Below are 12,309 nucleotides of genomic sequence, written 5' to 3'. Positions count from 1 at the left end.
GCAGCAGCAGCGTGGAGCATCCAGAAATGAAGTGGTCCAGCAATGCACTAGGGAGAGGGTCACGGCCCAGGTCCAGCAGGTGTGTGCTTGGAGAGGAAGGGAGGTGCAGCAGGGATGAGGCCTGGAGGAGAAGCATTTTCCAGCAGCACACGTGGAATTGGAGGGTTTTTCATCTTGCATTGTAAAAAAGGAAGCTCCAGCCGCTACTCTCAGGGAGGTTTTCATAGTGACCTAAGAGGGGAAGAACTGGAGAAAGAAAAGACACAGAGATGGAGGGTTACAGTTAGAGGATTTTATATTTTGACTGGAGGGAATGTAGCAAAGAGAGCTGCCACGTCCGAGCTCCAAGTGTTACGGCTTGGATGAAGAAGAGCGTTGGGAAGCACGGTTATGTGTTTCAGACGCCACACTTACTGATTTTTCTTTGGCTGGGAATGTTTAGATTTTGAGGAAAAAGTTTACTTTATTTTTATGTTGCAGATTACACATGCCATTTTCAATATTTCTTGTTCAAGCATTTTGCTTTTATTAAAGTTTTCATTCTAGCATTTTGCTGTGCACGTTTTTTTTTCTATTCCAGCAGCTCTCGGTTTTATTTTTATTCAGAGAATAGGAAGGTGATTTACTTGAAAGTGTGGACAGTGATTTCATTTGGTGCAGCACACGGTGCATTTAATTTGGCTTTGAAAAAGTGGCCCACGGCCATTTGAAGCATTTCTTTTATTTATTTGTGAATGGACAACTTGAAGTAGTAGTTGCACGGTGATAGGTATCAATTAAAGTGTTTTCAATTGCTTTTGGAAAATGGGTGGAGCATATGGATTAAAATATGATAGATGTTGGAAATGCACCGTGATGGAAGAAAGAGCACTTCAATTATTTTAAATTCCTTTGCATGCAACACATGAAGTGTCACGGCCAAACAGGAACACATTTCACTTGTTTTAATTTTCTTTAAAGGGAACACATGAAGTGTCACGGCTAAGGAGTGTTTTAGAAGCATTTACAATTTCAATTTCTTTTGGTAAATGAATGGGTCACAATTGAGAGTTTTATTTTCTTTTACTTTGTTTGCCTTAAAATATTTTATATCATGTTGAGTTGATTTTCTTCTCTTTGGTGGTGAATGCGTAGGATAGATGACAACATTGTGCATTTAATGTTTTAGTTTAATCGTGCATTTTTATAATTTGAATTGTGTTTGGATATTCATCTGTTGCAGTGTTCAGTTTAATGTTTTCATGCACTTTAATGCTTTCAATTCTGGTTACGGTTTTATTTAATTTCCAGTTTAATTTAATTTTTTTCGTATCAAAACAAAATTTCCAAAACCCCCCACTTCGTGTTTGACCTAAGACTTGAACCCAATTTGGTCCTTGAGAGACGACCTAGGAGTCACTTCCTAGTACTATACTGCATTAAGTTTGCAAACAACTTTTGTGTGAGGTGCGACCCTCTCAACAATAATAATTTGGGACATTTGGAGGGTTGTCATTTAATTCAAGACTCTCCACAAAAGAAGGGTACACAAGAAGTAGGGCACTATGGTGATTTTAATCTTTGCACTTATAAAAAAGGGGGCTTCATTTAGTGAGAAGAAAGAAAACACATGGGCCCATAGAAGAACACGCTGTCCAGCATTGGAAGGGAAGTCCACGCTCACGATCCAGTAGCAACAGCGTCCACGCTGGATTCAATTAGAAGAGCACGTGGTTGGAAGGGAGGTGCACAAGCAAAGCAAACGGCCCAGCACTACAAGTCTTGATGCCATGTCCTGCTTGCTGCATCCGGAAAGCACCATCGTCCAACAGCAGCACACGATCCAAGGCAGGAGAAGACCTTCACGCGGAGAATGGGAAGCACATGGGATGTATCCAGCAAGGGCTTCACAGGAAGAAGCCTTCAAGCAGCAGCAACGTGACTGATGAGAACATCCAGGAGGTCTCCAAGGGTCATTCACCCTGGACGTGAAGAAGCCCTCGGGTCCAGATGCCAACTTGGGGGGGAAGCTTGGCTTTTGAATGTTTTTTTTTTTGTAGGAGGAGCTTTCTGGGAACGTGGTTTTCTATGGAATGAGAGATGCGAGCGTTGTTACACTAGCAAGAATGAGAGTTCCAAATTTATTTCAATTTGCAAAAATTCACTCTTGCCTTTTCATTTTTCTTATCACGCACTATTTGATTGAAGAATAGTCTAGCACGCTAAGAACGTTTTTTTTCTTAAATAACATTTTGCATTTCATTTGGCTAGAGGTGGCACACGAACAGAGTTAGATGGAAGCATGCACACGTTGAGCTTGAATAGAACAACATGTTTCTTTTCTCTTTTCTTTTCAATGTGCAGGTCACGGCTAGGAAAAGTGGGAAATACACAGGACAAGTAAGCAGCGGTGATTACATTCCTTTTCTTTGCATTCATTCGATTTTGGAGAAAAAATGTTGATTCATGGTTGGAATGCATACGGCTGCCACGTTCACGGGAGAAGAAGTCCAGAGATGTGTTTTATGGTTTAGCAACTTCATTTACAATTTATGCCATTGCTTATTTGTTCGCTTCTCAAGTGTTTCTTCGAAATTGTATTTCAAACTGAAATGAGCATTAATCTTTTTAATTTAAGTGTTGCATTTTAATAGCTTTAATTGTGTTTGAATATTTATCTTTTGCATTGTTGAGTCTAGTTTTATCGTTCATCATGTTGTCTATTTCGTTCAGTTTCTTTATCTTCCTGCATTTCCAATTTCCTCACTTACTTTAAAGACCGTTCGATCTCAATGTAGAAGTGTTTTGTCATCTATAGGGTCGTTCGGTCTTCATGCTTTGTTCATTTATTCCAATGTTTTCAATTATGTTTGGTGGTACTTAATTTCTAGTTTTAATTTAGTTCAATTCTAAGCACAAAAACATTCTCAAAACCCCCTCACTACGTGTTCGACCTATTGACTGAACCACATTTGGTCCTTGAGAGATGACCTAGGAGTCACTTCCTAGCACTATACTGCATTCTTTAATGCACATCAAATTTTATGAGCCGCGACAGCCACATCAAAGACCAAGAAGAAGTAGTGGAAGAAGAAGAAGAAGAAGAAGTGCAAGAAGTGGATGAACTAGACGAACTGGAAGAACTGGAAGAAGTGGAAGAAGAAGAGGACAAAGTGGACGGAGTGGACGGAGTGGACGAAGTGGACGAACTGGAAGAAGAAGAAGAAGAACAACAACAAAAAGAAGACCAAGAAGAAGTACTGGAAGAAGAACAAGAAGAAGAAGTGGAAGAAGTAGACGAAGTGGACGAAGTGGACGAAGTGGACGAACTGGAAGATGTAGAAGAAGTTGAAGAAGTGGAAGAAGAAGAAGAAGACGAAGTGGACGAAGTTGACGAAGTGGACGAAGTGGACGAAGTGGAAGAAGAAGAACAATAAGAAGAACAAGAAGTACAAGATGAAGAACAAGAAGTACAAGAAGAAGACGAAGAAGTACAAGAAGAAGAACGAGAAGAAGAAGTGGAACAAGAAGTGGAAGAAGCGGGAGAAGTGGACAAAGTGGAAGAAGTGGACGAATTGGACGAAATGGAAGAAGAAGAAGAAGAAGAAGAAGAAGAAGAAGAAGAAGAACAAGAAGAACAAGAAGAAGAAGTGGAAGAAGAAAAGGAAGAAGAAGTAGAAGAAGTGGGAGAAGTTGACGAAGTGGACGAAGTTGACGAAGTGGAAGAAGAAGAAGAAGAAGAAGAAGAAGAAGAAGAAGAAGAAGAAGAAGAAGAAGTAGTGGAAGAAGAAGAAGTGGAAGAAGTGGACGAAGTGGACAAACTGCACGAACTGGAAGATGTAGAAGAAGTGGAAGAAGTGGAAGAAGAAGAAGAAGAACACGAAGTGGACGAAGTGGACGAAGTGGACGAAGTGGACGAAGTTGACGAAGTGGACGAAGTGGAAGAAGAAGAACAAGAAGTACAAGAAGAAGAACAAGAAGAAGAAGTCGAAGAAGAAGTGGAAGAAGCGGGAGAAGTGGACAAAGTTGAAGAAGTGGACGAATTGGACGAAATGGAAGAAGAAGAAGAAGAAGAACAACAAGAACAAGAAGAAGAACAAGAAGAAGAAGTGGAAGAAGAAAAGGAAGAAGAAGTAGAAGAAGTGGGAGAAGTTGACGAAGTGGACGAAGTGGACGAAATTGACGAACTGGATGAAGTGGACCAAGTAGAGGAAGTGGAAGAAGAAGAAGAAGAAGAAGAACAAAAAAAAGAAGTAGAAGAAGTGGGAGAAGTCGACAAAGTGGAAGAAGAACAAGAACAAGAAGAAGAAGATGAACAAGAAGAAGAAGCGGAAGAAGAGGGAGAAGAGGGCGAAGTGGACGAAGAGGATGAAGTTGACAAAGTGGACGAAATTGACGTAGTGGACGACGTGGACGACGTGGACGAAATGGACGAAGTGGATGAAGTGGTCGAAGTTGAAGAAGTGGACGAAGTTGACGAAGTTGACGAAGTTGACAAAGTGGACGAAGTGCACGAAGTGGAAGAAGAACAAGAACAAGAACAAGAACATGAACAAGAATAAGAAGAAGAAGTCGAAGAAGAACAAGAATAAGAAGTGGAAGAAATGGGAGAAGTGGACGCAGTGGACAAATTGGACACGAAGTGGAAGAAGAAGAAGAAGAGAAAGAAGAACTAGAAGAACAAGAAGAAGAAGTGGAAGAAGAACAAGAAGAAGAATTGGAAGAAGTGGACGAAGTTGACGAAGTGGACGAAGTTGACGAAGTTCACGAAGTGGACGAAGTGGACGAAATGGACGAAGTGGACGAATTAGACGACGTGGACGAAGTGGAAGAAGTGGAAGAACTGGAAGAAGTGGAAGAAGAAGAAGAAGATGAAGAAGAACAAGAAGAAGACCAAGAAGAAGTATTGGAAGAAGTGGTAGAAGAAGAAGTGGAGGAAATGGACGGAGTGGAAGAAGTGGAAGAAGAAGAAAAGGATGAAGAAGAACAAGAAGAATACCAAGAAGAAGTATTGGAAGAAGAAAAAGAAGAAGAAGAAGTGGCAGAAGTGGACGAAGTGGACAAAGTGGACAAAGTGGACGAAGTGGACGACTTGGAAGAAGTGGAAGAAGTGGACGAAGAAGAAGAAGACGAAGTGGACGAAGTGGAAGAAGTGGAAGAAGTGAAAGAAGTGGACGAAGTGGAAGAAGAAGAAAAAGAGGAAGAAGAACAAGAAGAAGACCAAGAAGAAGTATTGGAAGAAGAACAAGAAGAAGAAGAAGTGGAAGAAGTGGACGAAGTGGACAAAGTGGACGAAGTGGACGACTTGGAAGAAGTGGAAGAAGTGGAAGAAGTGGAAGAAGAAGAAGACGAAGTGGACGAAGTGGAAGAAGTGGAAGAAGTGGACGAAGTTCACGAAGTTTACGAAGTGGACGAAGTGGACGAAGTGGACGATGTTGACGAAGTGGACGAAGTGGAAGAAATGGAAGAAGAAGAAGGACAAGAAGTACAAGAAGTACAAGAAGAAGAACAAGAAGTACAAGAAGAAGAAGTGGAAGAAGCGGGAGAAGTGGACGAAGTGGAAGAAGTGGACGAATTGGACGAAATGGAAGAAGAAGAAGAAGAAAAACAAGAAGAACATGAAGAAGAAAAAGAAGAAGTGGAAGAAGGAGAGGAAGAAGAAGTAGAAGAAGTGGGAGAAGTTGACGAAGTGGACGAAGAGGATGAACTGGACGAAGTGGACGAAATTCACGAAGTGGAAGAAGTGGAGACGAAGTGGAAGAAGAAAAAGAAGAAGAAGAAGAAGAAAGAAGAACAAGAAGAAGAACAAGAAGAAGAAGTGGAAGAAGTGGGAGAAGTGGACGAAGTGGAAGAAGAAGAAGAAGAAGAAGAAGAAGAAGAAGAAGAAGAAGAAGAAGAAGTAGAAGAAGTGGGAGAAGTGGACGCAGAGGACGAAGTTGACGAAGTGGACGAAGTTGACGACGTGGATGAAGTGGACGACGTAGACGGCGTGGACGAAGTGGACGAAGTGGTCGAAGTGGACGAAGTTGACGAAATTGACAAAGTGGACGAAGTGGAAGAAGAAGAAGAAGAAGAAGTGGAAGATGAACAAGAATAAGAAGTGGAAGAAATGGGAGAAGTGGACGAAGTGAATGAATTTGAGACGAAGTGGAAGAAGAAGAAGAAGAAGAACTAGAAGAACAAGAAGAAGAACAAGAAGAAGACGTGGAAGAACAACAAGAAGAAGAATTGGAAGAAGTCGACGAAGTGGATGAAGTGGAGGAAGTTGACGAAGTTGAAGAAGTGGACGATTTGGACGAAATCGAATAAGAAGAAGAAGAAAAACAAGAAGAACATGAAGAAGAAAAGGAAGAAGTAGAAGACGTGGGGGAAGTTGACAAAGTGGACGAAGAGGATGAACTGGACGAAATTGACGAAGTTGACGAAGTGGAGACGAAGTGGAAGAAGAAGAAGAAGAAGAAGAAGAAGAAGAAGAAGAAGAAGAAGAAGAAGAAGAAAGAAGAACAAGAAGAAGAACAAGAAGAAGTGGAAGAAGTGGGAGAAGTGGACGAAGTGGAGGAAGAAGAAGAAGAAGAAGAAGAAGAAGAAGAAGAAGTAGAAGAAGTGGGAGAAGTGGACAAAGTGGACGAAGAGGACGAAGTTGACGAAGTGGACGAAGTTGACAAAGTGGACGAAGTGGACGACGTGGACGGCGTGGACGAGGTGGACGAAGTGGTCGAAGTGGACGAAGTGGACAAAGTTGACGAAATTGACAAAGTGGAGGAAGTGGAAGAAGAAGAAGAAGTGCAAGATGAACAAAAATAAGAAGTGGAAGAAATGGGAGAAGTGGACGAAGTGAATGAATTGGAGACGAAGTGGAAGAAGAAGAAGAACAACAAGAAGAAGAAGTGGATGAAGAACAAGAAGAAGAATTGGAAGAAGTGGACGAAGTGGACGAAGTGGACGAAGTGGACGAAGTGGACGAAGTTGACAAAGTTGACGAAGTTGACGAAGTGGACGAAGTGGACGAAGTTGACGAAATTGACAAAGTGGACGAAGTGGAAGAAGAAGAAGAAGAAGAAGTGGAAGATGAACAAGAATAAGAAGTGGAAGAAATGGGAGAAGTGGACGAAATGGAAGAAGAAGAAGATGTAGAACTAGAAGAACCAGAAGAAGAACAAGAAGAATTAGTGGAAGAAGAACAAGAAGAAGAATTGGAAGAAGCGGACGCAGTGGACGAAGTGGAGGAAGTTGACGAAGTTGACGAAGTGGACGAAGTGGACGAAGTGGACGAAGTGGACGAAGTGGACGAAGTGGACGAAGTGGACGAACGGGACAAAGTACTCGAAGGGGACGAAGTGGACGAACTGGAAGAACTGGAAGAACTGGAAAAACTCGAAGAACTCGAAGAAGTGGAAGAAGTGGAAGAACTGGAAGAACTGGAAGAAGTGGAAGAACAAGAAGAACACGAAGTGGACGAAGTGGACGAACTAGACGAACTAAAAGAACTGGAAGAAGTGGAAGAAGAAGATGTGGACGAAGTTGACGAAGTGGAAGAAGAACAAGAAGAAGACGAACAAGAAGAAGACCAAGAAGAAGTTGTGGAAGAAGAAGAAGAAGAACAAGAAGTGGAAGAAGTGGACGAAGTGGACGGACTAGACGAACTGGAAGAAACGAAAGAAGTGGAAGAAGTGGACGAAGTGGACGAAGTGGACGAAGTGGACGAAGTGGACGAAGTGGACGAAGTGGAAAAAGAAGAAGAAGAACAACAACAAGAACAAGACCAAGAAGAAGTAGTGGAAGAAGAAGAAGAAGAAGTGGAAGAAGTTGACGAAGTGGACGAACTAGACGAACTAGAAGAACAGGAAGAAGTGGAAGAAGAAGAAATGGACGAAGTGCACGGAGTGGACGAAGTGGAAGAAGTGGACGAAATGGAAGAAGAAGAAGAAGATGAAGAAGAACAAGAAGAACAGCAAGAAGAAGTAGTGGAAGAAGAACAAGAAGAAGAAGAAGTGGAAGAAGTGGACGAAGTGGACAAAGTGGATGACTTGGAAGAAGTGGAAGAAGTGGAAGAAGTGGAAGAAGTGGAAGAAGTGGAAGAAGAAGAAGAAGATGAAGTGGACGAAGTGGACGATGTTGATGAAGTGGACGAAGTGGAAGAAGAAGAAGAAGAAGAACAAAAAGTACAAGAAGAAGAACAAGAAGTACAAGAAGAAGAAGAAGTGGAAGAAGCGGGAGAAGTGGACGAAGTGGAAGAAGTGGACGAATTGGACGAAATGGAAGAAGAAGAAGAAGAAGAAAAACAAGAAGAACATGAAGAGGAAAAAGAAGGAGAAGTGGAAGAAGAAAAGGAAGAAGTAAAAGAAGTGGGAGAAGTTGACGAAGTGGACGAAGAGGATGAACTGGACGAAGTGGACGAAATTGACGAGGTGGACGAAGTAGAGACGAAGTGGAAGAAGAAGAAGAAGAAGAAGAAGAAGTGGACGAACTGGACGAGGTGGACGAAATGGACAAAGTGGACGAAGTGGTAGAAGTGGAAGAAGCAGAACAAGATGAACAAGAAGAAGAACAAGAAATAGAAGTGGAAGAAGAAGTGGAAGAAGTTGGAGAAGTGGACGAAGTCGACGAAGCAGACGAATGGACGAAATAGACGAAGTAGAAGAAATGGACGAAGTGGACGAAATGGACGAAGTTGACGAACTTGAAGAAGTAGAAGAAGTGGAAGAAGTGGAAGAAGGAGAAAAAGACGAAGTGGACGAAGTGGAAGAAAAAGAAGAAGAAGAAGAACAAGAAGAACAAGAAGAAGTAGTGGAAGAAGAACAAGAAGAAGAAGTGGAAGAAGTGGACAAGTGGACGAACTGGAAGAAGTGGACGAAGTGGAAGAAGTGCACGAACTGGACGAAGTGGATGAAGTGGACGAATTGGACGAAGTTGACGAAGTGGACGAAGTGGACGAACTGGACGAAGTGCATGAAGTGGATGAAGTGGACGAAGTGGAAGAAGAAGAAGAAGAAGAACCAGCAAAACAAGAAGAAGAAGTGGAAGAAGAACAAGAAGAACAAGAAGAAGAAGTGGAAGAAGTGGGAGAAGTGGAGGAAGAGGACGAAGTGGACGAAGTTGACGAAGTGGATGTAGTGGACGAAGTGGAAGAAGTTGAGGAAGTGGACGAAGTTGACGATGTGGCCGAAGTGGACGAAGTGGACGAACTAGAAGAAGTGGAAGAAGTGGAAGAAGTGGAAGAAGTGGAAGAAGTTGACGAAGTGGACGAAGTTGACGAAGTGGACGAAGTGAACGAAATGGAAGAAGTTGACGAACTGGAAGAAGTGGACGAGTGGACGAAACGGAAGAAGAAGAAGAAGAACAACAACAACAACAAGAAGAAGTAGTAGTGGAAGAAGAACAAGGAGAAGAAGTGGACGAAGTGGACGAAGTGGTCGAAGTGGACGAAGTGGACGAAGTGGTCGAAGTGGACGAACTGGAAGAAGTGGAAGAAGTGGACGAAGTGGACGAAGTTGACGAAGCAAACGAAGTGGACGAAGTGGACGAAGTGCAAGAAGTGGAAGAAGTAGAATAAGCCGAACAAGATGAACAAGAAGAAGTACAAGTAGAAGAACAAGAAGAAGAAGTTTAAGAGGAAGTGGAAGAAGAATAATAAGAAGAAGTTGAAGTGGGAGAAGTGGACGAAGTAGACGAAGTGGACGAACTTGAAAAAGTGGACGAAGTTGACGAAGTTGACGAAGTGAACGAAGTGGAGGAAGTGGAGGAAGTGGATGAAGTTGATGAAGTGGACGAAGTGGACGAAGTGGACGAAGTAGAAGAAGAAGAAGAAGATCCAGCAGAACAAGAAGAAGAAGTGGAAGAAGAACAAGAAGAACAAGAAGAAGTGGAAGAAGTGGGAGAAGTGGACGAAGTGGATGAAGTGGACGAAGTGGACGAAGTAGAGGAAGTGAACGATGTGGACGAAGAGGACGAAGTTGAAGAAGTGGTAGAAGAAGAAGAAAAAGAAGAAGAAGAAGAAGATGAACAAGAAGAAGAACATGTAGAACAAGAAGAAGAAAAAGAAGAAGAAGTGGAAGAAGAACAAGAAGAAGAAGTGGAAGAAGTGGGAGAATTGGAAGAAGAAGTGGAAGAAGTGGGAGAAGTGGACGAAATGGACGAAGTAGACGAAATGGACGAAGTGGATGATAACAGTTGAAAAACGATTATTTTCATGCTTAAAATTGATACTAAAAGCAACCTTTAACACTCAGAAACTAGCTTGAAATCATGTTGTTGTTCATATTTTTATGTAGGTTTTAAGGTGAATTTAGTGACAGAAGTGAAGAAGGATAGAGATGGAATCAAAAAAGAACTAAAAAAGTGCAAAAGAAGAGAAGCCGCAAGTACCGCTCAGCGCCAGTTTACCGCTGAGCGGCACTCAGGAACACATGTTCGCTCCGCTGAGGGGAGAATTGAGTACGCGCTGGTACCGCTGAGCGGTGGTCTTTTGGGCATAGGCCCACTTTTCTGTAATATTACGAATAGTGTATAATCTTTAGGACGTCCTAGGGTTTGTATCTTTGGCTGGAGACGAAGCAAACACTCACTTTTCCACCCCTTGGAGGAAGATCTTGGATGCTCAGGCTACCTACTCATCTTTCTAGCGTTCTATCTTTCATTCTTTCATTATTGTTCATCTAGTTTAACCATGAATATGGTGAACTAAACTTTGTATTGTTGTTGGGGAATCAATGTAATCTTGTGAAACTCTCATATATGGAATTTGTGTTTAAACATCTTATTTGAGATACATTCTTTCTTTCATCATTAGTTAGGGTTTTTCCTCTTTGCTCAAAGCATGCATTGTGATGAGAGGGTCGCACCTCCCACAAAAGTTGTGCATAAAAGAATGCAGTATAGACTAAGAAATGACTCCTAGGTCGTCTCTCAAGGACCAAATTGGGTTCAGTCTCAGATCAACACGTTGTGGGGGGTTTTGTGCAAGATTTGTGACTGTAATTGAACTTAAATTAAAATTAGAATTAAACACAACCGAACATAATTGAAAACCTTAAAGTGAATGAAAATATTAGACCGAACAATGCAAAGATAAATTTCCAAACACAATTAAAGTGTTATTCAAATGCAACACTAAAGCTAAAAATTAAATGCACATTACAACTTGGAATGTAAATTCAAAGAAACAGAGATGTTAACCAATTGAAACACAAAGTCATTGGAATAAAAGAAACAAGGTTTAGCTAACAATTAAAATGCAACATCGAATTAAAAAAAAAGAAAAGCACACCGAGAATGAAGACACCAATTTAAAATGTTGTATGCACAGTGAGAGCCATGTGCCCTCCTCCAAAATAAAAATTCAGTTGTAACCATCCATATCTCCTAAATGATTAAATCTTCAGGCCGTGACAGCTGATCAACGTGTGCACACTACATTCACCAACCCGTGAGCTCACCATGTGCCATTCTGCAAAGTGTTAATTCCTAAAATGAATGTGGGGGTAGCCTTTCTCATCCAGCAGCACTTCAAGTCAACTTTCTCCTCTTCCCAAAATCATTTACTCCCTTGCCTTTATCCACATCCCCGTGCACACTACCTACTCCCATCAAATCAGCTTCTCATTTCATAAATAAAAAAAAACCGAATCTCTTTTCTTGCACCAGCCGTGACCCTTAAAACCTCTGGACCCGTTGCCACTTAAGAAAGCTCAACAACGTGCATGCTTTGCTCTCTGTGCTTCCTTCCCAACCAAGCCGTGACACCTACCTTTCTCCAATTGAAATTAACAAAAACCTTTCAAATGAAATAAGCGCTACTTCCTAAAGCAAAATGAATCACCCCTCGGCTCATTCCAGCCCCGTGTGATTCTCCCATCCATGACGCACCCCATCTAATCACCTTGTCACCACTTTGCTGGACATCAAAATGAATCAACACCTCTCCTTAATTTAAAAGAAAGAATAAATCCCTAGTGCTGTTGGAATAATAAACCGAGAGATGCTTCCAGCGGTGGCAGCACATCCTTGCTCCAGCTCCTTCTTGAATCCCGTGTGAAACTCCACGTGTGCTCCCAACTCCTAGAATCAGTCGTGACACCGTTTTCCTAACCTAATCTAATTCCTCATTTCACAAGGAAAAGACATCTTAAAAGCATTAAACACAATATTAAAAGTAGCATAGCCTTCTCGTTCCAGCAACCGTGACTTCACGTTGCCACCTAAGAACTCAACAATGTGCTCCTCTCATCCCGCGTGAAACTCCACGTGTGCTGCTGCCCAAGCTTCACTCTTTTCCACCTAATCTCTCCCTCATTCCCGTGCTTCCACCTGTGCCTCATACATTGCTTCACC

This window comes from Vigna umbellata, chromosome 5, assembly GCF_029865625.1.
Source record: "Vigna umbellata cultivar VRB3 chromosome 5, Vumbellata_1.0, whole genome shotgun sequence".
NCBI classification, from domain to species: Eukaryota; Viridiplantae; Streptophyta; class Magnoliopsida; order Fabales; family Fabaceae; genus Vigna; species Vigna umbellata.
The sequence above is the reverse complement of the archived record's forward strand: the minus strand, read 5'-3'. Positions refer to the sequence as shown.